General features: G+C 39.7%; 1 protein-coding gene across 5 annotated transcripts in view; it reads left to right on the top strand.

The window, feature by feature from the left end:
* MOB3B (MOB kinase activator 3B) overlaps positions 1–26,576 on the top strand; it is a 108,389-nt gene that overhangs the window by 17,693 nt on the left and 64,120 nt on the right. The window lies entirely within an intron of this gene.

Below are 26,576 nucleotides of genomic sequence, written 5' to 3'. Positions count from 1 at the left end.
ATATACGTGCCACACGTATTTGTGTGTATGCCTATTGAGAATGCATGCTCAGCCTCACTTCTGGCTGGAGCTGGGGGCGTGGAACTGCAGCGTTGCCTCTGCTGTGCTGCTGGATTCTGCCTACCCTAACAAATTATGGTCATTTTCTCTCAGCCAGGGACCAGCAATCCCAGTAGGAAATCCAGAGTCTCATCTAAGTGCTTATAAAGTACCCATCTTGCCTCATGCATGTTATTGAGGGCTGTACAAGTAAAGGAGCACTTGCAGGGTTAAGAAGAAAAGATTGATCTTTACTGAGTGTCTTCCTATGGGGAAAGTGTAGAGGACAGTCTATCAGAAAAACAGAGGTGAAATATCCTAGAAAGGCCGTTTAGCTTTTCAAGGGAATTTCCATCTGGCTGCATTGTCAGCCTGTGTTAGATTTTTTTGACTCTAGTGTTCTCACCGGCTTGCAATCAATTGTAATAAAGTTAGACTAGCATTATTGTTCATCCATCTGTAAAAAGGTCATCTTGGCAGCCAATAAAACAGCAGTCATGAAAGCATCTCCATAGTGACAGGAGATACAAGGTTCCTGATGTTTTCTCATTTGTACTGGTCAGTGCTGGTCTTGTTAAAATTGTGTGTAGTAAAGTGAGAAACCAAAATGCCAGACTAGATTCCAGGAGAGGGACTCACTTGGGTTTCCTGCTGAGCAGCATTTCTTTCTGGAAAGAGAGCAAACATCACTACATTTCTTCTCTCAGATGTGAAGAACCCTTAAGCCTGAATCACATAATCCAATAACCATGATAGGGAAAGCTCCACCCAGCCAACTTGTTTACTCCCAACTGCAGAGGAAATACTTCATGCGGCTTGTGTTTTTAGAGATCCTTGTCAGTCAAATTACTCTTGGGGTCAAGCCTCTAATAGGGCACAGATGATGTCAAACTTAGGGTGAAGTTCTACCACACACATCCAAATTGATCTAATAGTTAGCTCCTACCCAAAGAGCTCCTTCTGTTTCTCTCCTGTTTGGCCTTAGGACTGTTTCAGCTTGGGAAACTAATGTGATGGAAAAGCCAATCCCCTTCCCTTTGTCTAGGGAAGAACATGGCTATTAGCATGGGAACAGGACCTGCTTTCATCAGCAGGCAGCCTTCAGATCCACCTGAGAGGTATGTTTAGGCTTGGATGATCTGATCTTGCTGATTTCCCATGGTAAGGCCTCTGAGGAAAAATAAAATTCTCAGCCTTTAGAGCTAAGATGTTGATGATTTGGATCAGATCTCTGCTTTCAGACCTTTTAAAAAGCAGATGTGTCACTACGAGGCTGGAAACCTGGTGTTTTAAGTTTAGGAGGACTGAGTTTAAGTACTGTGCTCTGTAGAAGGCAACCTGAAGGAGTTGTGTGGTCTTATCTTGAGATCCACAGAGGCAACCATTAGCTATATGGCAAAGTGTCTCAGCTCCTCATTTCTAGTGCTTGGCCTGTGATTGACTGCAGAATGTAGAACAGAGCAAAACCATTTGAAACAAAACTAATAAAAAGCTAAGAACCTTATCAATTTAACCTGAGATTTCCAACTGCTGTATGTGTGCTACAGACCTCTCTCTTACAGAGTTGATGCCAGAATCAAATCGATGTGTTGTATGTTAGCCTGTATTAGAGGCTATAAACCTGGATTCATATTATTCCCTCTTACAATATATGCATACAGTGATTCTGTAGACTATCCTTTATCAGCCTCATAATAACAGATAACAGGATTTCTGGTCACTTACATCGGGTGAAGGGCAACTACTGTTCTGATGTAATGAAAACTTCTTTGTGTTGCTGACATACCCTTTTTATTTCAGCATGGCAGTTTGCTTGTGAGAAATGTCTTGAAAATGAATGCAGCATAAATGTAGGAAGACTGCTAACTCAGTAGTGATGCAGAATGGTCCAGATACATTGAGTAAAAGATTTAACTATATGTGCCCGGTGTGTTTATAATTTTAAAAATTTTATTTCATGAACTAATGAAGCCTAGTTTCTGACCTTTCACTCAATTCTCCAGCTCCAGCTCATGTTCTGTCAAAGCTTTCAAAAGGTAAGTCAGAGAACATAGTGCAAGTAATTTTCAATTCCACGTTGTGCTGAGTGATTAGGTTTTTCCTTAGTGAGGTCAGTAGGCTTGTTTTCATCCTTGTCCAGATGCTAATTTTATGAACTCTGGAGGATAGTATTTAGTCTGAGGTTTGAACTGCTTTCTCAAACATCATTGAAGCTGGATGATGATTTGGAAAGTTATTGTGGGAAGCCAAACAGACAGCTGGACTATGTAGCATCATGTTTCTAGGAAATCAGTTGAGAAGTGTGAGAGAGAGATAATTACATCTTTTCCCTTAAAAAGTTGTTAAAAGTTAATACTACATTGATAGCGTGTCTTTGGAATTAAGCATTATTGTCAAGTATAGTTGCAGTATTGTCAAGTATAGTTGCAGTGGACTTGTTGTGAACATGTGAAATAAGGTGAGGACAGAGAGTACTGACGTCAACTTGGTTTGGCAACAGGAATAATAACCATGCCGGCTTCTGCTTGTTCTGCTTGTTGTTTTGTTTGTGTTTTGTTGTGCCCCCCCCCCCGCAAATGTTAGTATTTCAGATTAGCTTTGTTTCCTCTGGGTAGATGGTTACATCCTGAAAATGGTCATTAGCAGCAATTCTAAGAGCTTGCCTTGTTAATGATCTTATGTTAATGTCACAGGGACACTTGTCTCTATAGCTGAAGGATTATCAACTAACAAAGTTGTTGAAGGCTCTCACAAGCCTTGGGAGGAATGTGTGGTTACATAGGTTCCTGCAGTGGAGCAGATTCCAACTTGGGAACAGTTTGTATTTCTCCATGAAAATATGACTGTATCTGTTACCTGTCTGCCTTGTGCATAGGGGTGTTTGGGGTACATCCATTCTCACTAGATACTGCATAAGAAATAGTTCAGACTTCCTGCTTGAAGACTCCAAATGAACAGTGACATTAAATTAATTTGTTGTGTAGATGCTGCCTCCAGAGTTAAGAACTATTTGTACTGTGTGTTTTGCAACTTGGGATTTTACCAAAGTCTGTGAAAGAGCTAAGTAAGTTTCCTAAGTCCTTTCTCAGTCTTTGCTCAATAAAAGATTGTTTGGACTAAATGGGAGGAGATTGCTTCTGGAATTAGTTAGTGAACTGGCACATGTGCCTTTTAATGCAGTGCAGTTAATAAGTGGTATAGGCTTTTAGTGCCAATGCTTTTTTTTGAAATTGCTCAGCACACACAACAGGCAACTGAGCAGGCTAGCACGTGACAGATCAGTGTTTTGGGCAGCATCTCAACACAGGAACCTTTGATGTTCCAAAACTATGAACCAGTTCACCGTAATACTTATTTCACAGTCTGTAGGAATGACAGCTTTAAAACCCTTAATAGGACGAAGAGTATAGGTTGCTGCATTTCGGTCTGGGCACTAGCATGTTAGGCGAAGAGAGGTACTATTGCAAATGGCCACAACAGGCTTCAGTACTATAAACTTACTCATCCCAGTTCCAGTGGTTGACACAGACCAAACAGCTACATCCTCACGCCAGAGGCCTAGTAGTCACCTTCTGTGAATGTTAATTCAGATTTGCTGTATGGATTTGGGTCAGTGTTTTATTGGAGTAAAATGTTGAATGCTGCAAGCAGAAAGCAGCTATGGGCCCCAAACTCCCACCTATTTCTAACAGTGAGGTTAGCAAGTTTCTGGAGAGATGGATGATTTCCTGGAAAAACTAAAAATGGGCTCAGGGAATGAGTCCACTTTTAGTCCAGTACTCCTGTTGACTGGAAAATATCGCCTGACCTGGAGACCCTGAGAGCTGCAAGCTTTCCTAAAGCTTCTTTCCTAAATGCCACTGTTGCCTCTGTAGAGATTTATAGTAGAATCTTAGCACTAATGGGAGGAATTCAAACCAATAACAGTATTTTGTTGTCCAATGTTAAATTAAAGGGGCTAAAAGTTTTTTGTTATGAGCACACCCTTGGGCTGCTGTTTATGTAGCAGGATTTATCTGCTGTGCAACACCTCTATACTGGAAGTATGAAGCAACTGAAATTTTTTTTGCAAGTCCCAAACCACAACGTTAAAAGGCAAACCTGTGATATACACAACTGTTTTGGCAGGTGTGTCAGTTTTGATTACCTGTGATGGTACATCAAGTTAAAAAAATAAACTAGAAATGTCCTGTAAGAAAAGCTCTTGCAGCAGTGGCATTACAGTTTATACCATGATAGCCTAAGGACAAGGGAAGAAATTAGTTTCATTCAGTAGATAGTTGAGAAAGTCACAGACAGGCTTTCAGATAGAGAAGAACAGAAGGATCCCACACAACACTCCTTTGCTTAAAATGTAAAAATGATCCTGGTTATCCTGCATTTTTTACCTGAAACAGACTCTTCTGAAAGCCTCTTTTTGAAATAAAAGTCTTCTCTGCTACTGTGGAGTCAGTACCACACCTATTTTTTTGTTCACAATTTGGCCATTAGAAGAAGAGATGAAATGGGCTATCATTAAATTTATGAAATGGAAATTTTAACCCTTTTAATGCCTGTCTGAGTTCAAAACAGGTTTCACTTTAACCTAGTACCGTATATAGCACTCTTCAAGACTGCTGAAGTGTTTTTATAACAACAGTGGAGTATAATCTTTTTTCAGACTGGATTAACCCTGGTGTAAATAGAGGAAGGTTCTGGTTTGCACTGCAGACAGGTGGTTTGGCAGGATAGCATTTGTGTAGGTCTGTAATTTAGCCACAGTTCAAAGTCCTCTTTCTTAACTCTTAGGAACGAAACTGAATAGGACCAATTTTTAAAAGACGGTTTCCACTTAAACAGTGCTATTCTGTTAGTGATGATAGGTAAGAGGACAGACCAGTAAGTACATCATCTGAGAGGGATGAGAGGTGAGAGCAGTATTGGTAGTTACCTCTCTTCTCCTTTATTTATTTCTTCCTCTGCTGTGACAGCTAAAAAGTTGCCTTTATTTTTTACCAACATTTATGTCCCAGGCAACTAGGACAGCTGTAGGCCAGACTGGCTGGTTTTGGAACTTCTGTTAAAAAAATCTTTGATTTATCAGCTAGGCCCTCCACACTCCACATCAAAGGAAAACAAGTACTTGCATGATTCTCGTTACTAACAACACGTTTTCTGTCTACAAGCTACTTGTCTTGGCAAGGTGATGAAGAGAAGTAGCTTCCAGATAACCTGCATCAAATTTCTGTGGTGCTAAAGGAGTAAGGTTTTCCTTGCACTATTTCCCATTTTTTTAAAATCAAACAGAATTTTGAGAAGTGAAGGGAGAGTGCTGTTCTGGCTTTATGGCTTTTTCTACCCATCTCATCTCCTTGTTTTGGGCCACCTGTACTTTGTAGAGGTGTTATTTCATCCCTAGAGTCCAGTTGTTAACTTGGTTAGTGGTTTGTGGTTTGTTTCTGTTTGTCTCCTGTAGCTTATGCAGGAGCTTCATTTAAAATGTTTCACAGGAAGGGTGTTGACAACTGTTGTGTACCAAGCAACTGATAATTATATGGTGCAGCTGTTCTCCCCAGCATGGGGTAAGAAGGAAGAGGAACTCCCAGTACTGAGTGCTTAGCACTGACATTCTTTTTTCTGAATACAATTTGGGCTGAAGGATTAAAACTTTGCATCTCTGTAAAGAGAGCTGGGATGGATACTCACATAGACATTTGGATCTTGAGCAGAAGAGATCAACGGTAAGCTGTTTTTACGGGGTTTAATTTCTTGTAAGGAATGTCCTTGGGAGTAAATATATATAATAAATATATTTAATATATAATAATAAATATATTATATATAATAAATAAATATAATGCGTAACATTTCTAATGAAGTCTTGAACAAAGCAATTGCCTGAATTAAAGTTGGGGTTTTTTTTCCTTGATTTTATTGTGGTTGTCAGCACCAAAACTGTTATTAGCAAGTGGAAGTCTGATTTCTTCCTTCAACATGATAGTGATAGCTCAGCTTGGAGGAGATGCATTCTGTTCCCCTGTTTCAAAGGACTCAGTTCCAGAAAACCATTCACTGTGGTAGAGTCCAAACCTACACACAGGTTGAAGGTGTATGGAAACCACTTGGGTAAGGTCAGACATACAGAGGCCTTTACTCTAGATGCCCCAAGGTAAATGAGTAACTGTTCTCTGTTAATCACAGACTGATGGACAGATGTGCTATGTTGGAAAGAGGCACAGGAATGGGAGAGAAGATGCTGAGCCTTGGAATCTTAAGGGGTTTGCATTTTCTCTCATCAACAAAATGTGCACCTTGATACCATTTTTATTTTTCCTCCTCAGAACTTACTGTTTTCAGACAGCGACCTTAGGCAACACCGTATAAATCTCTTCAGTTTAAAACATTGCTGTTCCTTTGGAAAGTGATACAGTTTCCAGAGCTAAGAAACAAGGTAGTGAAGAAGAGGTGATTATCAAGCATGATAGGATGAAGGACTAGAGTACATGCAGGAGACAAAAGTAAACTCATAAAGTAAATCAAATTCATCCTCTGATTTTCCATCTGTTCCCAGAAAATCTAATGAGTCATGTCCATACTTCTTCCAATAACTTGAGCTGGCTCCTTCCACTTCTACTATTTTCTGTGCTGCTTGCATGTTGAACATGATAGTTTAATAATTATGACCATGCCTATTCTAGTTTAATGATGCTGAGACTTTCAAGAGCACTGCAATTTCTTAGCAGGTCACAGAAAAAACTTCCTGAGAGATAAGATGCCAAGTTTGTGTTGTCTGTGTTTCTGACAGTCACATTCTAAAGTCCACATTTGTTTCATTTCCATTGTGAAGCTATTCGACCTGGAGGACTCTGTTATCCAGTGGAAGCTGGGACATATGTTGTTTCATTGAGCAGGTTCAAGCTGAGTTAAACAAAGGTGCCAAAGTCTGCTTCAAGAGCGTGTTTAGAGTCTGGATTCATGAACAGATGGCAACTCTGAATGAGGCAGCTGTGGTTTTCTTCCTTGGTCTGCTATTGGCTTGCTGTGTGACCTTGGACAAATGACTTGCTCTTACCTTTCTTGCTTTTACCTGATGTTCCCAAAGCAGCCAAGGAGACAAATATTTTACACAAGAGACAGTGGGATTTGTTTTGGTAAGAATTTTGTGGCTATATCGTACAGCAGAGAGAAGGGCCATTTGAAAATCAGGTCTTTCACTGTTATAATAAAGTAGCCTTTATAATTGGATTTCTTTTTGGTATATTAGACTGATAAAGACACCAAACATAATTTAATTACTTTAATGCCCTTTAAAGTATTATAAAGAAGGAAAATTCTTCTTGGGTTGTACAGCTCATTATCCTTGCAGGTGTAAGCTTCTTACCTCATAGCTTTTTCTAGTGCTTTGAGCTAGCAATTTACTGGTTTCTGCAGTGTCACCAAATGTGGCTGATTTCAGGGGCAGTGTGCTTCCATTGTGTATGCAGGAGTCGAAGGAGTCCTAACATGTAATGTAAAGCATGTAGAATACTGATGGCATTCCACTGTAATCCCTAAAGAAAATCTTGATTTGACACTATCTTTAAGGTACCTTGTCTTGCAACAAAAATGCTTAGGCTGAAAAGATCTCTGCTAAAGCATCTTGTCCCTTGTGATGGAGGAAAAGAATAGAATGAGCTGCTAAAGAACACGGTGGATCTCTGTAGTACACACCACAAGGGATGCATGTTTTAACTCCTTTAGTGTCCTGAGAGCAGAATAATTTAGGAAAACCAAATTTATACTTGCAGAATCCTTGGGAATTTTGCATTCCATCCTGACTGCATATCTAGGCAGCTTTTCTCTCTTCTGTGAGGTATTTGGAGGAGACAGAGCTTTGCTTCTGCTTTTTGCTTTAGACAATCTTGGGTCCTGCTGTGTGCTGCTTTACAAGATAAAATCATCCAAATGCAAGTGCCAGGTCACTTTCTTAGGCAGAATTGCAGATAAAGTTATTAATGGTCCATCTTTTACCAGTAAAACTGGAGCATGAGCTGGGAAAAGCCCACGTAATCCAGCCCTCCCATTCAAACAGATAGGTTTGCTGTGGAGCCAGTCTCCAAAATTCTCATGGCTGGCTGCTTTCCATCAAGACACTCTGCAGAATCCCCGTGGGATGATGGATGAGAGTCTGCTACGATGACCTCATTAACTGATGCCCACTTTTCCAGATACTATCTTCTGCATCATACTGTAAACTAACATGGTAACAAAACAGAATTTACTGTATAAAAAAAAGCCTGGAGAGAGAGCTGTGCCAGTCATCACTAATATAGTTTCTGCTTTTCAAAATCTGGCATAATGCTGTTCTCATCTAGGAACTACTTAGGATTAAAAATGGACCATAGCTTGAGATCTTTTAAGGGAAATTGAGGTGGGTATAAGGAGTTCATTTGTGCTGTAGTAGAAAGCTTCACAGGGTAATAGGGAGTACATATGATTTATTAGATAAAGAGTTTAGCCTTGAGAATCTGAATTGAACTGGTTACAGCCTTTTAATGTAAAGCCTAGTGCCTCATGGCAAGCTATTCAATGCAATGAAAATAAAATATGGTGACTGGAAGGAGACTGTATGTGTAAGGGTGTGGGTGGAGGCCATGTAAGACCATTTGAATTTATCTGTCATTTGCCTTGGATAGGTAAGATCAAGAATAGCTTCTGGGAAACTAGCAAAGAGGAATGGGAAAGAAACGGTAGTTTCTGGTGGTTTTCAGCAGGGCCCATTGTTCGATACATTGTAACAGCATTGTGTAAAAATTGTTTCGAATTCTCACCAGCATGTTTGCACTCAATGTTGAGTTTCAGGTGCTACATACTGTCACGGTCCACAGTGGACTCGTGATGGTTCGTTAACTATGATCTCGAAGTGCAAAAATCAAGGTGACCACGCCAAGGGGTTATGCTTCAATTAAACAGCACAATTTATTGTTTGCCCGTAAAGCAGCTTGCGATAGGTAGAAAGACAGAAAGTGAATAAAAGGTAAAGTAAAAAAGGAAAAGGAAAGCGGATTATAGCTACCACCATGGGTCCAAGGAATCCCTATGGTCCCAGGTCCAGGCAGCGTCCCACCGGTCCTTCCGATCGTTGTGATCCTTGGTGGGGAAGATCTCCAAAGTTCAGTCGCTAAGGAGCCGTCTCTTATCCCAAGCAACACACCTCGCTCCTCCTCTGGCCCATGGACTTCTGCCAGTCTCCGCCTTCTCGAGCCAGGTTACCAGCATGTCCAAAGAGGAGTGAGTGCCTGAGGTGTGGTTTGCCTTAGAGGCGGGTGGCTTCAGACCAGGAGGTGTGGTTTTGTATTACAATGATATTAGAGTGAAGAAAATTCACCTGAAGTTCAAGTTTTCTGGTTCGTTGCTATGACCGTGGTTGTGATCCATCTTCTGGACAGCGGTTATGCGGCCTTATCGTATTGTTCCTTTCAGTCCCAGGTAGCAGGGAGCGGCATAGTACTCCTCGTACCGTGCAGTTCTCCTTCCCAGGGTCTTGGTGTCTTGTGTCACCACATTCCATCTCCAGGTCACTGTTGGCAATGTTGAGACAATATCGTTCTCTTTGGACCAACTCTTACACATACTTACTGAAGTCCAGGAGGGCTTTCTCTCTGCCATGCTTGTGGCTAACCCACTTGCATTTCTGAACTGTTAGTTATATCTTTGTGTACTCAGTCCATGGCAATGGAATTCCCTTGTGTTTAAGAGGAGTAAGTCTGGAAAGAATAACTTTGAAGGTTCAGTGTATGTGTATGAGGACACCAGTGGCTGCATTAAAACCATAAGGCCCCTACTGGGATTTGATAGAAAGTGTCAGGGTTCGGGGTTTTTTTTGTTTGTCCTGTAGAATTTAAGTCATGTGTGTTTAAGAATCTTAGGTCTCATAATCTGTTGCAGCAATATCACCTGCCATGGGAGGCACTTCTATACTATTGTATTAAAATTCAGTAGAGAAGTATTACTCTGTCTTTTTCATGAAGACCAATACAATATTTACATAATTATTCATTTCTGAAAACATCTTGCATCAGAAAATCACACATTTTCCTTAGATGTATTAATGAAACCCTGTGTAACATAGAAGCATTACTTTGCTTCTGTTGAGACAGTAGAAGAAAAATGGGCAAAGGAGCATGCCCATTATCTAATGAAGTGCTAGTGATGCGAGTGTGAAGGGATGTTAAGGATGGGATCTGTAGCTTCTAGCTGTAAGACTTGCACATCTGGACACATTACCTTAGGCTACCTTTATTTTCAGAAGAGATAGATCAACATCTATAAGTTTGATACGTATGATATATTTCTGATATATGTCTAGGATGAGGTGAGTCATGTCATAGAAATATGTTTCTCTTCATTAACTATAATGGGAGTCTAGACAAGAGCCAAATGTGTCAAAATCTACAACAGAAATACTTACATTTGAACAAATGATTCCCTTCACAAAGATTTTAGTTGTAACCCCTCTGTATCTTGCCACTGTCCTACATCTCATACCAGAAGAAAAATACTCCCTGAGTTTATGTACTTTGCTTTGACAATAGCCCCCACAGCTTATCTGAAGGCTTTAACTTTTGCCATGTTCTCAGTCATGGCAGAGGCAGCTGCACTTTCTTCTGCTGGATTACTGTATGTATCTGCACTGGAGACACCAATGTTCTGCATTATGGGAACACTGATTAGCTTGAGCTGGACCAGCATGCTGGCCAGTTTTCATGCTCTGAGGAATATAGTGTAGTAACACTTTGAGGAATGGTCTGGTCTGGTAACCACAAAGCCAGCACACTTCTGTGTTCTGAGTGTGCAGGGATGAAACATTGGTGCTGGCTAGGTCAGGTGGCTTAGGTGATCAGTAAGAAGTATGAAATTGTCTTTCTGGCTGAAATTGTGTTGTCCCTGTAAATCATACAGGCAAAATTTGTTCAGTCCTCAACCCTTTCAGAATTTAGCCCATTTTAGGCAATGTCAGTCCAGAGGTACAGTTGCCTTACTCTCCCTTTTCCAGGTTTCCTACCCAGTAAGCTACTGATACATAACTCAGAGTTGCTGGTGTTGCTTGTTACGAACTTTGTTCATGCATTTATTTGATTTAATATGTGTGAGTGCTTATTATGCCATATAATCTGACATTTGGACCAGAAAGGTGGAGTTGCTAATTTGTGATTCGCAATTATTAGATTTCTAAGGTAGGGCCATTAATTGCTCTTAATACAGGCTTGTGCTCAGCAATGCATTATATTGTGTTGTTCATTTTGCCCTGTCACTTGTAGATTGTAGATTGTGGGGTTTAAATATGTCCTGATCACTCTGTTTATATTGCTGCAGTAATACTATCATGCATTATTATTAAATTTAGCACAATCTGTACTAGTTTAAATGATCAATGCTAAGCTTCTTTTTAGACAGGTTGATCTTGTTCTATTAGTTAAACTAAAGGAATGAATATACAGTAGTCCAGTATATTTAATCTGATGTGAAAGCTGTTTTTCAAGCATGTCTGGGACTCTTAAATTTCAGGATTTATTTTCAAAAGTGCTTGATGGGAAGTACGCACAAAAAATCATATCCACTAAAAGAGTATTTTTGCTGTGATTTTTCATGTCAAGAGGCCAAATCTTTGTTGGCCCTCTAAACTACTTTTTTACCACTTGGGTAGAAGGGGACAGAATTACCATTAGTGGGCCCGTTTAGTACAGTATTATAGAAAGGAGCCAATTGTGAGCCCATTTTCTGAAATGTTAGATCATAGAATGGTTTGGGTTGGAAGGGACTAAATCCTCATGAAGAATTGGCTCTTAAAGCTTCATAATTAGGAGATCCATAACATCCGGCTGCATCTCGTGGTTGACAGGTATAGTATTTCCAGAGGTGGTTTCTTCCTTAAACAAAAATAGTTAAAAGAGACTGTTACTACTTATCTTCCATAGGGTCATCATAGTTTTCCTCTGGAACTGATGTACTGTACTATTAGCAGATATTTGTTTCAGATCTTTAAATATCAGTGACTGTGTGTGGGTAGGATAGCAAAGAAGGACTGACAGTCTGCCAAAACTGTCATGGAAACTGGATTTCAAATTTGAACTCAAGTGGGAACATGTTTACCCACAAAAAGATTGGTGCTTTACTTTAAGAAGGTGTTGATCACAGAATGGTTTGGGTTGGAAGGGACCTTAAAGATTATCTAGTTCCATCCCCAGCTGTTGTGGGGGTAGAATTGAATTGTTGGGTGAGTTTAACTCTTTACAGAATAGTTTTTTTTGCTGTTCTGTGCTTCATTTTACCTCCATCTTGAGGAAGCAAAACATGCCTCCATTCTTATTCTCTGCTTCGAGCAACTATAACTGAAATGAGAATTTGTCTTTATACTGAAAGCTTATTTCTTCTTAAGTTCTTTTTATGTGCATGCCAGTGTTTCAACTCAAAACAGACAGTAGGCTAGCAGGAGGGTTGTTTCAGTTTTCAGGGATACTGAAGCCTGAAACAATGAGTTGATTCCTTATATTCCCCATAGATGTCCCCTTTCCTCAGTCCTGAACAAAAAAAGAAAGTGCAGCTGAATCAACTCACTTGTTTGGATTGCTGCCTGCGCTCTTGGAATCTGTTTCAGCAAAGTCTTATCTTTTAATGCTCATGTTAACAGTAGTACAGCAGCACATATCTGTACCCTAGACTAATTGTATTTGTCTGATAATGTCTTAGAAACTGAAACATTGTGAAGTCTTAACCAGACAAGGAGCATAATGCTTGACATAATGTTTCCTGCATTTTTTCAGTGAATCGATTCTGTAACATCTGCCTGATACTGGAATAAACTGTGCCATTAATCTAACAGTCCTTATGACAAAGGGATGTGACAGATCAGAAGTGAGCACATAAGGTTACCCCTTACCTTTTAGTAACCATATACTGAAATCTCTTCTGTTCAAGGCACAGTTCAGGTACAGAGTATGCAGTTTCACAGTCTGGATACAGTGTCTCTGTGACACAGAAGAATTACAAGTCAGTATATCCAAAGACCACTGTCAACAAGCAAAAATTTTGTGTGTCCAGGCTACTACAGATGATAACTGTTCTGTGAAGTTTGGCAGGGTATTATGTCATTTGGCTTAAGGGGTGTGGATAGGTACCTGTGTATTGGAAATTAAAGGTTATATTCTGCCTCCATGGGTGTGTGTCTTGGAAAACTGGAAGTGACATTAAATGTAGAAGCTTTGGAGGAAATCTACAGAATGTGAAGGGAACCTGTTGTATCTCTGCAGGCCAGAACAGCTATATTCTACGTCTAGGTAACTCTCTGTAGATGTGATCTGCTTCACTAAATTACATTGGACTTTGAATACTACAGTTTGCATGGGGCCTATGCAATTTCAGAAGCACCCTTACATTTTTATGATATTCTCAAGACTTATCAATATGTTTATAATAAAGTAAATTTCAGTTAGGCCTTTAGAGAGATCTGGAGGGACTTCTGAAAGTTAACCATTATCTTGTGTTAAATTGGCATGACCATTTTACTGCTGTAAATTTAATGTAACTCCTGTTTAACTCCTGTTGAAATATATTTGAATCTGAATGTATTCTTGCATTGCAAGCTCTTTATTTTTCCATATTTGGAACATTTCAGCTTTGTCTGTTGTTTTGACTAGTTTGTTTTTTTTATTTTTAGTAAGTAGAGGAAATATAGCACCAGTGTTCATATTTGTTCTAAAATAAAGAGTTGGTAGCTGAAGAAAAAAATAGTAATCAAAATAGTGATGATGGTTAGCAGAACTTGGAAAATCCTGGTTTCCTGGCAGTAGTAAATTATTCCATTGTAATTATACACACTTTTCATGCTAAGTTTAAGCAGATGTATTGAAGAATGAATCACAGAATAGTGGATTTTATCTTGAATTCCTGAGTGTGCTAAATCAGTGTGGCTTTGACCTAAATGGAGCTAATCTTGTTTTATTTTAGAGCAGGCAGGTGAATAATTGGGTGATAGGCTGTGGTCTTACAGGCTGTACAACTTTCAGTGAGTTGATCTTAACAGGAAGTGCACAAGAAGACTACTCCTCTAATTGCATGTGCTCCCACACATGCAATAATTTAATAATTGTATGTGTCTGCACGTGATGATATAAAAAGCAGGAAATGTAGAAGGTTTACACTATCTTTGTGTATTTGCCTGATTGTTTTCCACACTTGAAGCTAGGGTTAGAAACTCAGTAGATGCAAAATGGGATGTAGCCAGCAGCCTTTGCTTTAAGTGCCTGATGTTGGCCTTCTAAATTGCTGTTTAGCTGACACTTTTAACCAAAGCCTCTTGCAGTTCCTGGACATGACTGTAAGAAATATTAAGTAGAAGAGTGAAGAAGGGGAGAAAGAAAAAAGCGTGCAAGGAAAATTAAGATGATATTTTGGAACAAAGAGAGGACTAAGACGGATAGAAATTCCATCTAGGGAAAAAACAAGAAGGGAAAATATTTCTGAATCTGTATCTGATTTTATAGCATTGCTGAGATGTGTGTTTTCAGTCTGTGAAACAGTATGGGATACTCCATCTATTAACTACCATCCAGTTTGTTGTAATTATAGTATCTACCAGATACAGTGCCAGTGACTTGCACCTTGGTACTTCTTGGGTATTATTGGCCATTCCTAAAGAAATATCTATAGTCTTAAGTTTCAAGTCTTGCTGGAGCCAGAACAGTGGTCAGCAAGACAGTGACTCCCTCAAAAAACCTGCTTGCTTAGAAACTCAGTTGTGTGGCTTGCTATCATGAGTTCTCACTCATTTTCCTAAAGGAAACTTGGACTTCTGTCCCTGCTGTATTAGGGTAGGATTTCAGTTTTCTCAGTTAGTTGTGTGGGTGGCATGCTTTTCAGAGAGCAGATGTATTATTATTTTGGAGTACTCTTTGGATCTGTGGTGACTGCTGCCTCAAAAATTATGATGGCATCTGCCTCTCTAATATCAGCTATTATGTGTGATACAGCTGGGTATACTCAAATAAATTGAGATGGGATCAAAAGCATAATGTATGGAATGCATGGGTGGCAAAAGATGTGACTGTAATGAGATAAAGAATAGCAAGGTAGCAATGGAATTTCCTAACCATTTATTCATGTAGCAACAAGATAAAAGCATCATAAGGGGCAGTAGGTCTAAGGCTGTTTTGGCTTAATGCCAGTTTAGGAATAAATTGCAAGTGCTAAAATTTGTGTAAACATAATCAGCATTCTCAGTACTGTTAAAGATTCTGTAACATTGTAATAGATAAACTAAAATGTTAAAATAAATACAATAAAGCTGTGTAGTAGAAGTGCTAAATATGTAGTGAAAAAAAATACCTCAACACCATTATCTTCTGGATGTGTTTCTGATAGGAAGCAGAAGGAGGAAAGAGATACAGAACATGGGCATGGAGACACTCAATGACATAACAGATAGGTTTGTGTTGATTATGATGTGAGCCAGGGTATGGCATCTTGGCTATGGTCTGAATGAAAAGCATGTTGCTGATCCAGGTGCTTCCCATTGCAATTGGCTTTTAGTGAGAACTAAACTGTGCGGTGCCAGGATGTGGGGAACCACCCTAGTTCAAAGCAGTCTTTCAAATAACACCTTCCAGAGATTGTCAGCTGAGCTTTCCCTGTTTGCTGGCAAGAGGTAACCACTTGAGCTCTATCCTTGAATGTGCTGCAGGATATGTGAAGAGTTTTCAGCTGTCGTCCTGGTGAGCACAGTGCTCAGGTAATGGGGCTAATAGTTTGGAATTGGAGAGTAGGGAAGCCAAGCAGCTGGGGTCACTTTCCAAAGAAGGGAGCATTAACAAGGCAATTGGAAAAGGAATGCAAGCCTTCAGCCTCTGGAGGTGACTCCTGTCAAATGTTAAGGAAAGGTATCTCTACAAGGAGGATATTACATGTTGCCCAGGCAAGTGAACTGCAGTAGAGAAATATATCTGGTACTTGAGGGAATTGGCCATGAAAGAAATGGTTTTTTATGACCAGGACAATCCACTGTCACCCACAGATCCTGATGAAGTCTTATGCACAGGACCCACGTGGCAGAAATTGGTGCAGAGCGCACCATCATCGTATGCGAACTCATTGGCAACAATGGGTTGGAATTCCATTATTGGAATCCCACCCAGCAGTGAATTTGCCATGTCGAGGATATAAAGGTAGTGCCTCTACCTCCATCATCTCAGCTGTGGAGAGGCTGGTCCAACAACTTGATGAATATATATACCACTCTCCACCTGTACGGACCCACATCTCAGCTATCAGTTGTAGAGGCCCTTCTGTTGGGGAGGGAGAATATAAGAGATACCGTAGGATACCCTGTAATTTTACCTGTGGGACCATGGAGAGGATGTGAGGAGATGGGTTGGAAAACCTACCTCAACTCTGGAGGCATGGGTGTGTGAATGACAAGGAAAAACAATCACAAATAAGGAGTCTTCCAGGAAGGTTGCTACTCCAGTCTCCAGAGGGCAGTTTTCCAAACAGAGTGATAGGTCTGACTTTACTCTTAATCCTGTGAAAAGGAATTCTAGTCCATTCTGGTAAGACATAAGTGAGCATCCACTTCACACCACTTGCCATCCTCTTGGGGAATCCTGCAACCAGGATTAGAGGGACCCTGCCTCCAGCCAGATGGAGGCCAGGGATAACAGAGTTTATTGATCTGTGTGGATCTGATGGCCAGGCACACCGGACACACAGGAGTATAAAGCTCTAGTAGATACAGGTGCACAGTGTACTCTAATGCCAACAAGCTGTGAAGGGGCAGAGCCAATTAGCATTTCTGGAGTAGCAGGGGGATAGCAACAGCTAACTGTATTGGCTGCTGAAACAAGCTTGACTGGGAATGAGTGGCAAAAACATCCCATTGTGACTGGCCCAGAGGCTCCGTGCATCCTTGGCACCCCCTATACATAATAGCAGGTCATTTCGACAAAATTATAAGGTTGAACTTGATAAAGCTGCAGGGTAGTGATGAAAATAGTTCTCCAGAGAAAAATCTCTTTCATCATCCAGTCAGTTTAGTCCTGGAAGTTAAGAACAACATATAAATCAGCACAGCAAATGATTTATTTCTCTGAATTTTGAAAGCGTGTATCATACAAGTAGACACATAAGACTGCACCATCAGCTGCAGAGGCAATGCCTTGTGACTGCATGCTGCTGAAGCACATTATGCTGTGCCAAGTTGCAGGCTACAAGTACACCAGACCATTGACCTACAAAATCATCATCTCTCTGTTCTGTGAAATCTTTTGTATTCTTCAAACGACACACATACACATACCTTGACTATAATTATGGCTCCTTGGTATGAGTTTGAAAATTCATAATCAACTGTAGTTGCTGCCACTCTCCCTATCTGCCATATTGAGCATTTAGATCCAAACAAAAGGAAACAAAGATTTCTTCTGTTGTTACATACGCTTAGCTTTTCTGATAACCATGCAGAGCAGTGGTTTGAAGTAAATGGATTGGGTCCTACAGCTGCTGGAACTCCATTTCAGGACAAGGTTTTAGATCTGTGATATAAATAATTGAAAGATATTTGCAGTTAAATTATCACCTTTTTTTTTTCATATTCCTCTATTTGTAAAGAACTATGTGTTTTGCCTTGTCTTGATGAGCTCTACTTTATAAAGACAAGTAAATCCTGTCTCCCCTCTGTTAATAGTGGAGCTACCTTCACTGTTCTGCTGGAGTGTTTAGTGCCTATAGCAGTCCTGCTCAGTTTTGAATTATTAACTATTTGAGGGGCTGCATAGGTCAAGCTCAATTACTGACTCCCACATGATTTTAAGCAAGTTTTTGTTTCAGCAACATTGAGTTGAGGGTAATTTTTTGTAGCTGAGAATCACCATGCACATGTTGAGAGTTATCGGTGTTTGTTAGAAAGGGAGCAATGCACCAGTTTGAAGATGCCATAGCCTTCTTGCAGATCCTTGCTTTGGAAAACATATCTGAAATCCTGAACTTCTTAGGACAGTTGCTGAGGCACTGTGTCAGCAACCTGTTTCTGCCCTATTCACTCTCTACAGATGAACTTAAGCTTTGGTAGGAGAAGCCAGACTAAGGCTAAAGGGTCTGAATAGATGTCAGCTGACCTTCTTAGATCTCATTTTTAGCAGCTATGCTTGCAGGAAGTCCTGTTTTCTCCGTGGGGTGTTGGTTATTTGTTCCTGCCAGCATAGTGTATGTAACATGACTCTGGATCTCTGTTCATTTGCATGCTTTCCCTGGACAAGAAAATGTGTGGTTTTAATTGAAGTGTCACTGAGATGGAACATATCATTTAGACTTTTTTCTTAAAGCAGAACACATACATGGTTTCCTAAAGCTAAGATTTAGACCAAAAATAACACTGAGTTTGACCACTGCATGCAGAGTAGGGCGTTTGAAGTTCTAGGGGATAAACTGCTGGCTTCTAGCAGATAAGGCATTGTATTGCCTTGTACAGAAATACCTGCCCTCTGGTTGATTTGTACACAAAGCAGAAGAGTAAGGCCCTGACACGTGCTTTGAGACCACATTTTTGTGTGCATATTTCGCTGTTCCCTCATATGACCTGACTGGCATTTTTTCAACAGATTTCAGTGGACTTAATTTTAGGCTTGTGGATGTCCTGAGAGTACAGGAGTGAGCAAGAAATCATATTTTAACTCTCTCACAGTCTACACAATTCTGCCAGTACTTTTAAAAACCACAATGTAGATTTAGAAGTGAATTAAGTTGAACAGAACAATGAGACTTATGAAGTTCAACCACGGTTTAACAAGGAGCTCTTACTGTCTTACCAGGACAGTGTTTGGAGTGTAAAAGTAAAATTATAGCTCTGTTGAAGCATAGTCAAAATTTCATCTTTGAAACAGGTTGGAGTCAGAAATGAAACAAAATGGAAGAAATGTGTGTTATAGGGAGTCACCACGTAATTTAATTTCTATGTCCTCCTCTTCTTTAAGGCCATTAAAATTTTCTTACCCCTTTCATCTGTCCTCTGTATATTGCTTTTAAAGGAATGAAAGATAACAGTTCTGTTGCAGCAAATTCTACAATAAGCATGCTACAAAAGTGTAAGAACCATACATTTATGGAGAGGACTCCATCCACAGAGACAAAGATTTTGGCAGAGGCAGGGTTAGTGAGCTGGTTCTGTCTACTTCTACCCCAGTAAGCAGACTGATCGAACTACCCAATCCACCAGTATGGCAACAGTTTACAAGAATGGTAATTTTAACAGCAGCTGGCAAAACAAGGCACAGGGACTCATAAAGGCTTTGGTTTATTAGTGGTGGAAGGATGTAGCAGGTCACAAGGGATAGGTAACTGAAAGCAGAGGCTGTCTGTGTACTTGCAGAGAATGTGTTAGTGACTGTGTTTGCACATATGTTAGCTACAGCTCAGACCAGTAAAAGCCTGTGAACCAGGGAGAGAACTGGAAGAACCTGGGCGTGCAACAAAAAAACAGCATTCAAAGGGACTGTCAGAACTGCATGCTTCACTGTCACCTGTCAATCTGGCAAGCTTTAGCCTTGGTAGTTGCCTGAACTAAAGGGAGTTCCCCACCTGCTTTAAAAGTTTGGGAAGCCTGAAATGCTTGTGGCAAACACTGCGATTCACTAAAGTGGCTGTGCCATTCACTGAAGTGGCTGTGCCTGAAAAGGCATTCCCATGGGTTTCGTTTGTATTCCATCTATCTCATCCTCTGCCTTCCACACAGACCTTTCCTTATGCTGTGCTCTTTTTCCCCTGTGCTGTGTGGCCAAGCAGGGGGTCAAAGAAATTGATTGGGATGAAAAATTGGTGGTTGGTTTCATTATTGTAGTTTACATCTTGGTCTTGTACAGCTCCGTGCAGGGGGATGTATAAACCTGGGGCAGGTATCATAGGGCAGAAGGCAAGAAGGCATGAACATGAAAGGGGAGGAGGTGAGGCAAGACTGACTTTTCAGAAAAAAATCATAGGTATGCATACGTACCCCTGTATCACTGTCAGTCTGTAGAGGGTCAAGACCTGAAGTTCCTGGATGATGGAAGAACAGAGGCTGAGCTTCAGTGTAATCTAAAACATGCATTTTTTACAGTTTCTTTACTGTAGGTCTGAGAGATACCCATTTCAGTTCACCTTAAACTGCGTGCTACGGTAAGGCCACGTTCCCATCCAAAACATCCTAGATTGCCATGGATGCTGTCACATTATAAACTTACAGTGAAGAAATAAGAGCCAGGGTATGCTCAGTATCTTCAAGGTAGTCAGTGTACCTTCCCAGAATTTCAGATGAGGTGCTGTTACATTTAATAGAATGCTGCTGCTTGAGAGGCGAGTCCTCTGTTTAAACACAAACTATTATCCACATGTTGAAAAGCGTGCTTCGTTTGGGTTAATAAACAGCATTTACACCTAAGATTTGAGCAATCATATCTGATTCTGCTGCTGTCAAACAGCTGATATAGTTCATCATAGAAATGACTGCTGTTTTAAGTTGACTTCTAATTGTTTTGTATAAACAATCTTCCTAAAAGGAAGGAGGGACTTCTCCTTTTTGTAGACTGTATAGAAGAGAATGTTGAAAGAAGTGGAATTAAATCGTTGTAGATAAATCATAGGGGAACAACTATAACAATATCATTAATGGCATTTGTCTAAAAAGGACTGCAAATACCATGTTTTATCCCCTGACGCCCCCCAAGCCTTTGTTATGCAGTCACAACAAAGGGATCAATGCTGTTCTTCAGCCCTTTGTTATTTTTCACTTTTATTTCTATGAAAAGCTATGTATTTTGGCAGAATCATAAAACATCTTTTTATTCCCTTTGTCAAATGCTGCTATAATATTAGCATAGCTTAGAGATTTTCAGGCAGAAGTTGGTCCAATTAGTTACTGTTTGTCACATGTTACTCACCAATGTTCATTTTTATAGCACACGGTTTTATGGACAATTACCTGTTGTATTTTGCTTTCCCTTTTCAATCTTTTACCTTAAAAATGGGGTAGAGTTGTTATCAGTCTAAATAAGGAAAGTATCAAAGGTAATTTATATTTACTCAAATGAGCCTTGACCTTTTGATTATGAAAATAGTATTTATGCTGTTTTCTTTTACAGATTTATGTGATCTTTTACAGTTGTGGCTTTTATTCATTTCATGAAATCACTTGCTGCCATACATTTTTTTCCCCATACATGGACAAAACAAAGGCTAGTTACTGCATGTCAAAATAATGGATGTTGCTGTATGTGGGAAGTTTCTAACTATGAGAAGGATTCTTCCCAGTCAGCACTTTCTACCTGAGTACCTTGAGGCTGCAGTGCTGTTATTGTGGATATCAACAGGTTAGCTTAAGGTAAACCTAGTGGCTTTAGAGGAAAGGAAAGAACTTGGAGAAAGGAATCTTGCCTTGGGGAGGACTTTAATTCAAATTCTGATCTTTTTCCTAAAGCTTCTGGGACTTCTGCCACAATAAACAAAAGCAAATTCTTGTCTTGAGCATCAGTAAGCTTCCTTTCACTGGATGCTTTCATTTACTGTTGTTATTTTGTGTATTAATTGGCATGCTCTAGCTTTCATCTAAGTAACACAGAAACCATGGACAGATGCTGCAGCAGGACATTGTTGTCCTTAATAGTGATGATTCTACCTGAAAGCTTTCACTGTAGAAGCTATGGAGAAGTTATCCAAGCCAGCACCTGGGAAACTGAGACTTTGTGTACACATATCTGTGCATACTTCTTCTAAGTTTCAGAGTAATAGTCAGACATCCTTATTCTGGGAGCTTAGTCCTTATGGAACTGGAAGACTGTGAAGGTTAGGATGGAATGTAGAAAAAGATGCACTGACCTTCAGAACCTTGTTCCTATGTTCCTGTATGCTGCTTTTAAGAGACATTTTCTCAGTAACCTAAATTTGCTTTGATCCTTTTTCCCTCCCTTTCAGTTCTGGCGCAGCCATAAGGCAAATCTTAATCTCCTTGTTTACATTATATGTTAGTAAGAGGAGGGGGTTTTGCCCCTGAAGAATGTCTTCTCATATAAAGAAGTTTTCACTATGGATACAAATAATTGTACAAAATCTTTTTTTCCTTGTGATTTCAGGTAAAACTTAGCTGAACTGCACAAATTTAAGTATGTAAATAAGATACATGGAATATTATTGTTCCTGTTCACTGATTTTTAGTTTGTAAATAGGAAAGATGCTTTCAGATTTCAGGACAGACCTTTCATTACTGAATAATTCTTCATACTTTAGTGGTACAGAGAACCTGTTCGTTTTATAGTATAATGCTGGCTTTCAAACAAGAGCCTGGAAGTAGAAAAAGTGCTCAATCAGAAAGGAGTATGGTATGTGTCTATGCCTCCATATAATGTGTTTCCTGCCCCAGTTGTCTGATGTAATCATAGTAAAATGGCCTCTTGCATGGATAGTGAAGCATGAAGCCAAACGTGAGAAGTCTACAAAATGTTGGACCTTAAAGGGATTTGAATCTAATGTGTGCTTTCCTACAGGCTTCTGGGTTTGGATCAGACTACACAAGTGCTCAAAATGGAGGTTTGTATTTTGGAAGGAAAAATGTAAAAAATCAGTTGAGGCAGGAGTTGGTTTTCAGACAGTGTCTCGCTAGATAGACAGCTTACTGTATGATTGATGCTTGAAAAGTCACGTTGCTTCACTTTTTTGATTAATAAAATGGGAATTACACCACCTACCTTCCAAGCAGACCTCTAAAGCTTGCATAATGCTCACTAAAGTGCTGTGATGAAAGGTATGTGTTTATAAATTGTGTCATTTAACATTCTTACTACCTGTGTTTTAATAAAAATATATATGATGAAATGATATAGTATGTTTTTAACTCAGCAGTGACACAGACATGATGGTGGTTACAGTGTGTGGTTTGTTGAGGGTGGGTTTTTTTAGTGGTATCTGCATGGCTAGGACTGTGTTATTATTTCCTTATGTTGATTTAGTATGCCTCATATTTAGACTTGAGTTGCTGTCTCTGTATGTCCATGTTTCTACCTAAGGCTAGGGACAGCATTGCCTATTGTGGTACTGATGCCGTGGATTAACTTTGTGAGGGTCTGGTTCTCTATTCTGAGATCATGTCCAGATCTGCAGTTACTGTCCTCAGCCATGGCTCTGCCAGCAAGGAAATTCACCCAAGTGCATTACTCATGCCGTGGAATAGCATGGAAATAGCAGTAAAACTGTTGGGGACTGTCACACATCTTCAGAAATATATTGCTATGAAAAGGAAGAAGAGAAGCTGAATCATTGGAAGGAGTTATCTGAGCTGCCCGTATCAGGACAGACATATATTAAGTATCTAGTTCAGAAGATCATCCAGATTATCCAAAACACTGGCTTTGTATACCATCAAACCAAACACCATGAGCCACAATGACATTCTTTATGCCTCATTGTATGGTTAGGACCTGTCATGAAAGATCAGAAGCCAGCTTCTATTGCCTTTGGTACAGGTATAAGTCAGGATCAGTTCCACTGGCATTGCTGTGACAGGAGAGGAGACTGCAAAATATCTGTTGGCAATAGTTAAAATTAATTTTACATAGAAGGAGGATGGGTGCTACTGTACCAAAAATTTCAAGGTGTTATGATCCAGTCTAACCAATACCACAACATTATTCACCATGTTTCATCTCTGAAATAACTCTTCCACCACCAACTGAGATAATGAAACTGGGAGCATTTCTCATTCTTATCAGATGAAAATTGTCACGGAAGTGAAAGCGGTGGCTGGCAAGCCAAGTTACATTCTCAATGCTTTAAAAATCAGGAGGTTTTGCTCACCGTTTTTTGTTGAGGCTGTCTGATGAATTTTCCTTTCATTAGTGCTGTCTGATTTTGAAGCATTGGCTTTGCTTTCCACATCCAACACTACAAAGTTTTAATTGACAGTATGTGATCTGCGATGGAATGACAAACCTCTCGTCACTGATTGTTGATTCAAACACAGTGCAGCAACCTGGTGGAAATCTAATGGTGCCTAAGTTCCTGGAGTGGCTTAGTGATTCATTCCAAAGCAGGGGAGTGGCCATCCTACTATTAACTACCACCACTTTATTGCCTAAGCAGTAAAGATGCTTTTAGAGCCCACAGACTTTGGCTAGAGCTTTCCCATTAGCTTCAGTCTCTGAAGGATCCGCACCTAAAGTGTGTTTAATCTCTGCTGAAAATCAGGTGAGCCTGTTCTTTTGTCTCTTGTGAGTAAAGTCAAAGCTTCTTTATGCCAGGGAAGTAATTCTGATGTTGTTTGTAACTGTTTAGAAGAGCCTAACCAAGCTGTTGCTTGAGTTGGGGCAGCTTGAGTAAAGGGCAGCTGTGTAACCTGCAGGAAAGCAATCTGTTTCAGAAGTGGAGGGGGTAAGTCTCAAAATTATTGTTTATTTCTTTGTTCATTTCTGTTAGCTTTTGAGTGAAGACAAGGGTTAATTAGACAGCAAATACCCTCAGGAAGCAGGATGCCAAAAAATATTTGAGAGGGATGATTAATTATAGTATTTCTGTGAACATCAGGTCACACACTCTTCTATTTTGCGTTCTTGTACACAAAAATGCATGAGAAAGCAAGTCTATGCATCCCCTGGCTTTGCACAGTCTTCAGTCCCATTTTAAGAGAGAAAAAATATCAGCTCTTAGCACAGCTAAGTCTCTAAGAGAAGTTAAACAGTGAGTCTGACTTCTACAGTCCTGCTTTGCAAAGATAGTATGTAGTTTTGTGTTGTGTAAAGTATGGAAAGATGAAAGAGGAAGAGCCTGAGCTTTTATTGCAAGGTGTGGAACAGAAGACTCTCCAGACAGGAAATGTACAGGAAGTATTTGTTTATTCTGATTCTGCTTTGGTGGATTAAATAACAGTTTCATCTGACCTCATAATAGAGTAATCTTCTGGATTAATCTTTGGGTTGAATTTGACTCTGATGTATGTGTGCTTCCACAGTCAACACATGACTCCTGGTACACAGAAGACTTGAGATGATGAGTTCTTTGCTGGATATTTTGGTTGCTTTTTCTCGCATTAATTGGTTTTTGCAGATTTACTGAATGTATGGAGAAAAAGTGGGAGAGAGTATGTATTTTGTTTGCATATTTAGTAGAAAATAGCGTATAAAATACTGTGTCTTCTGTTTTACTTAGAAAATATTTAACATCAGTGAGTACTGTGCTTCAAAATGTGTCTTTTGAAGATGTTTTGTTTGGTGCTTAGCATGTTGCTTTAAATAAGAACTTCTTGCATTTTCTGGTGAATATTTACAGGTGAGGAAGGCAGTCAAAGGAGCCACGTAAGAGTGCCAGGTATATTAAAGTGGGAAAAAAGTAGTTACCTCAGCTGTAAAACTCTGAAGTTAACATCGTTATTATTGCAAATGGGGACATTGGCTCCATGCCATCTCTAAGTGTGTCAATCACAAAAGTCTGTGCAGCATACTCACCTGTTCTTTGAAAGGCTTTGAAATAAACAGCTGACTTCCACAGAGCATTTGAGAGTAGAGGTTATGGGTCTTAGCAACAAACAATAAACTAGGACAAAGCTGTCTCTTTAATGATTTCCTGTGGCAATGACACTTAAGTAAATTGTTCCAAGGTTAGTTTTGTTTAAAGTCTTCTTTCCACAACCTTTATCAGGTTTCAGGATCTCTGTGTTTGAACATTACTCCAAGGGACATGTCATATACAGTAGTCTCCCTAGAATTCATCGTTGAACTTCTTCTATTTTGCTGGCACAGAAAGAATAACTGTTTATAAACTCATGACTGGAGTATCCCTCCATCATGCCATCAGCAAAAGGAAAAACAAACCCTTCCCTGCTGGTTTTGTTTAGCTGCTGCTTGCTGGCAAATTGGTTGGATGCTAATCTTTCAGCTGCTTGGGAGAGGATTTTTTTATGGCACATTCTATTGTGTGGGAGCAGGGTCTAGCCACCTGACTTCTCTTTTCTTAGGTATGTGTTGCTTTCTGGTGGGGCTTAAGAAAAAAGAAACATGTTTTCCTCCTCCTTTCTGCGCCTCAGCAAAGCTTTACCAACTGCCTTCAGAAGAATGCAATGCTTTCCAGAAACAGCCTAGTAAAATTTTCATGGACATGATTTCTGTTAAGGGAAGCCATGGAGCACACATAATTCCATGATGCGAGTTTGTCAGCCACTGTTAGGGTAGGATTTTTGTAGTACTGTGCAAATTTAAAACATATTGTGTTACTTATTTCAAATAACTCACAGCATGAAATGTTTGTTCCCTGTCTTTAATCATAAAAACTTCAGTACTAAACCAAAGTCTAATTGAGACAGCCCCTATCTACCATATCACCTACTAATTGCCTACATTTACTGATGGTAATACTCTTCTGCATGTTCTTGTATATAAAAATAAACAAGGCTTTATTGCAGTAATTTATTTTTTTTCTCTCAAACTGGCTGTTAAAACCATTCATTGTTAACAGTGTCGTTTAGAAGAAACAATGTATGCTTTTCCTTCTGTAAGAAGGTATGCCAAGTATCCCCT

Source organism: Falco naumanni, chromosome Z, assembly GCF_017639655.2.
Source record: "Falco naumanni isolate bFalNau1 chromosome Z, bFalNau1.pat, whole genome shotgun sequence".
Lineage (NCBI taxonomy): Eukaryota > Metazoa > Chordata > Aves > Falconiformes > Falconidae > Falco > Falco naumanni.
The sequence above is the reverse complement of the archived record's forward strand: the minus strand, read 5'-3'. Positions and strand labels throughout refer to the sequence as shown.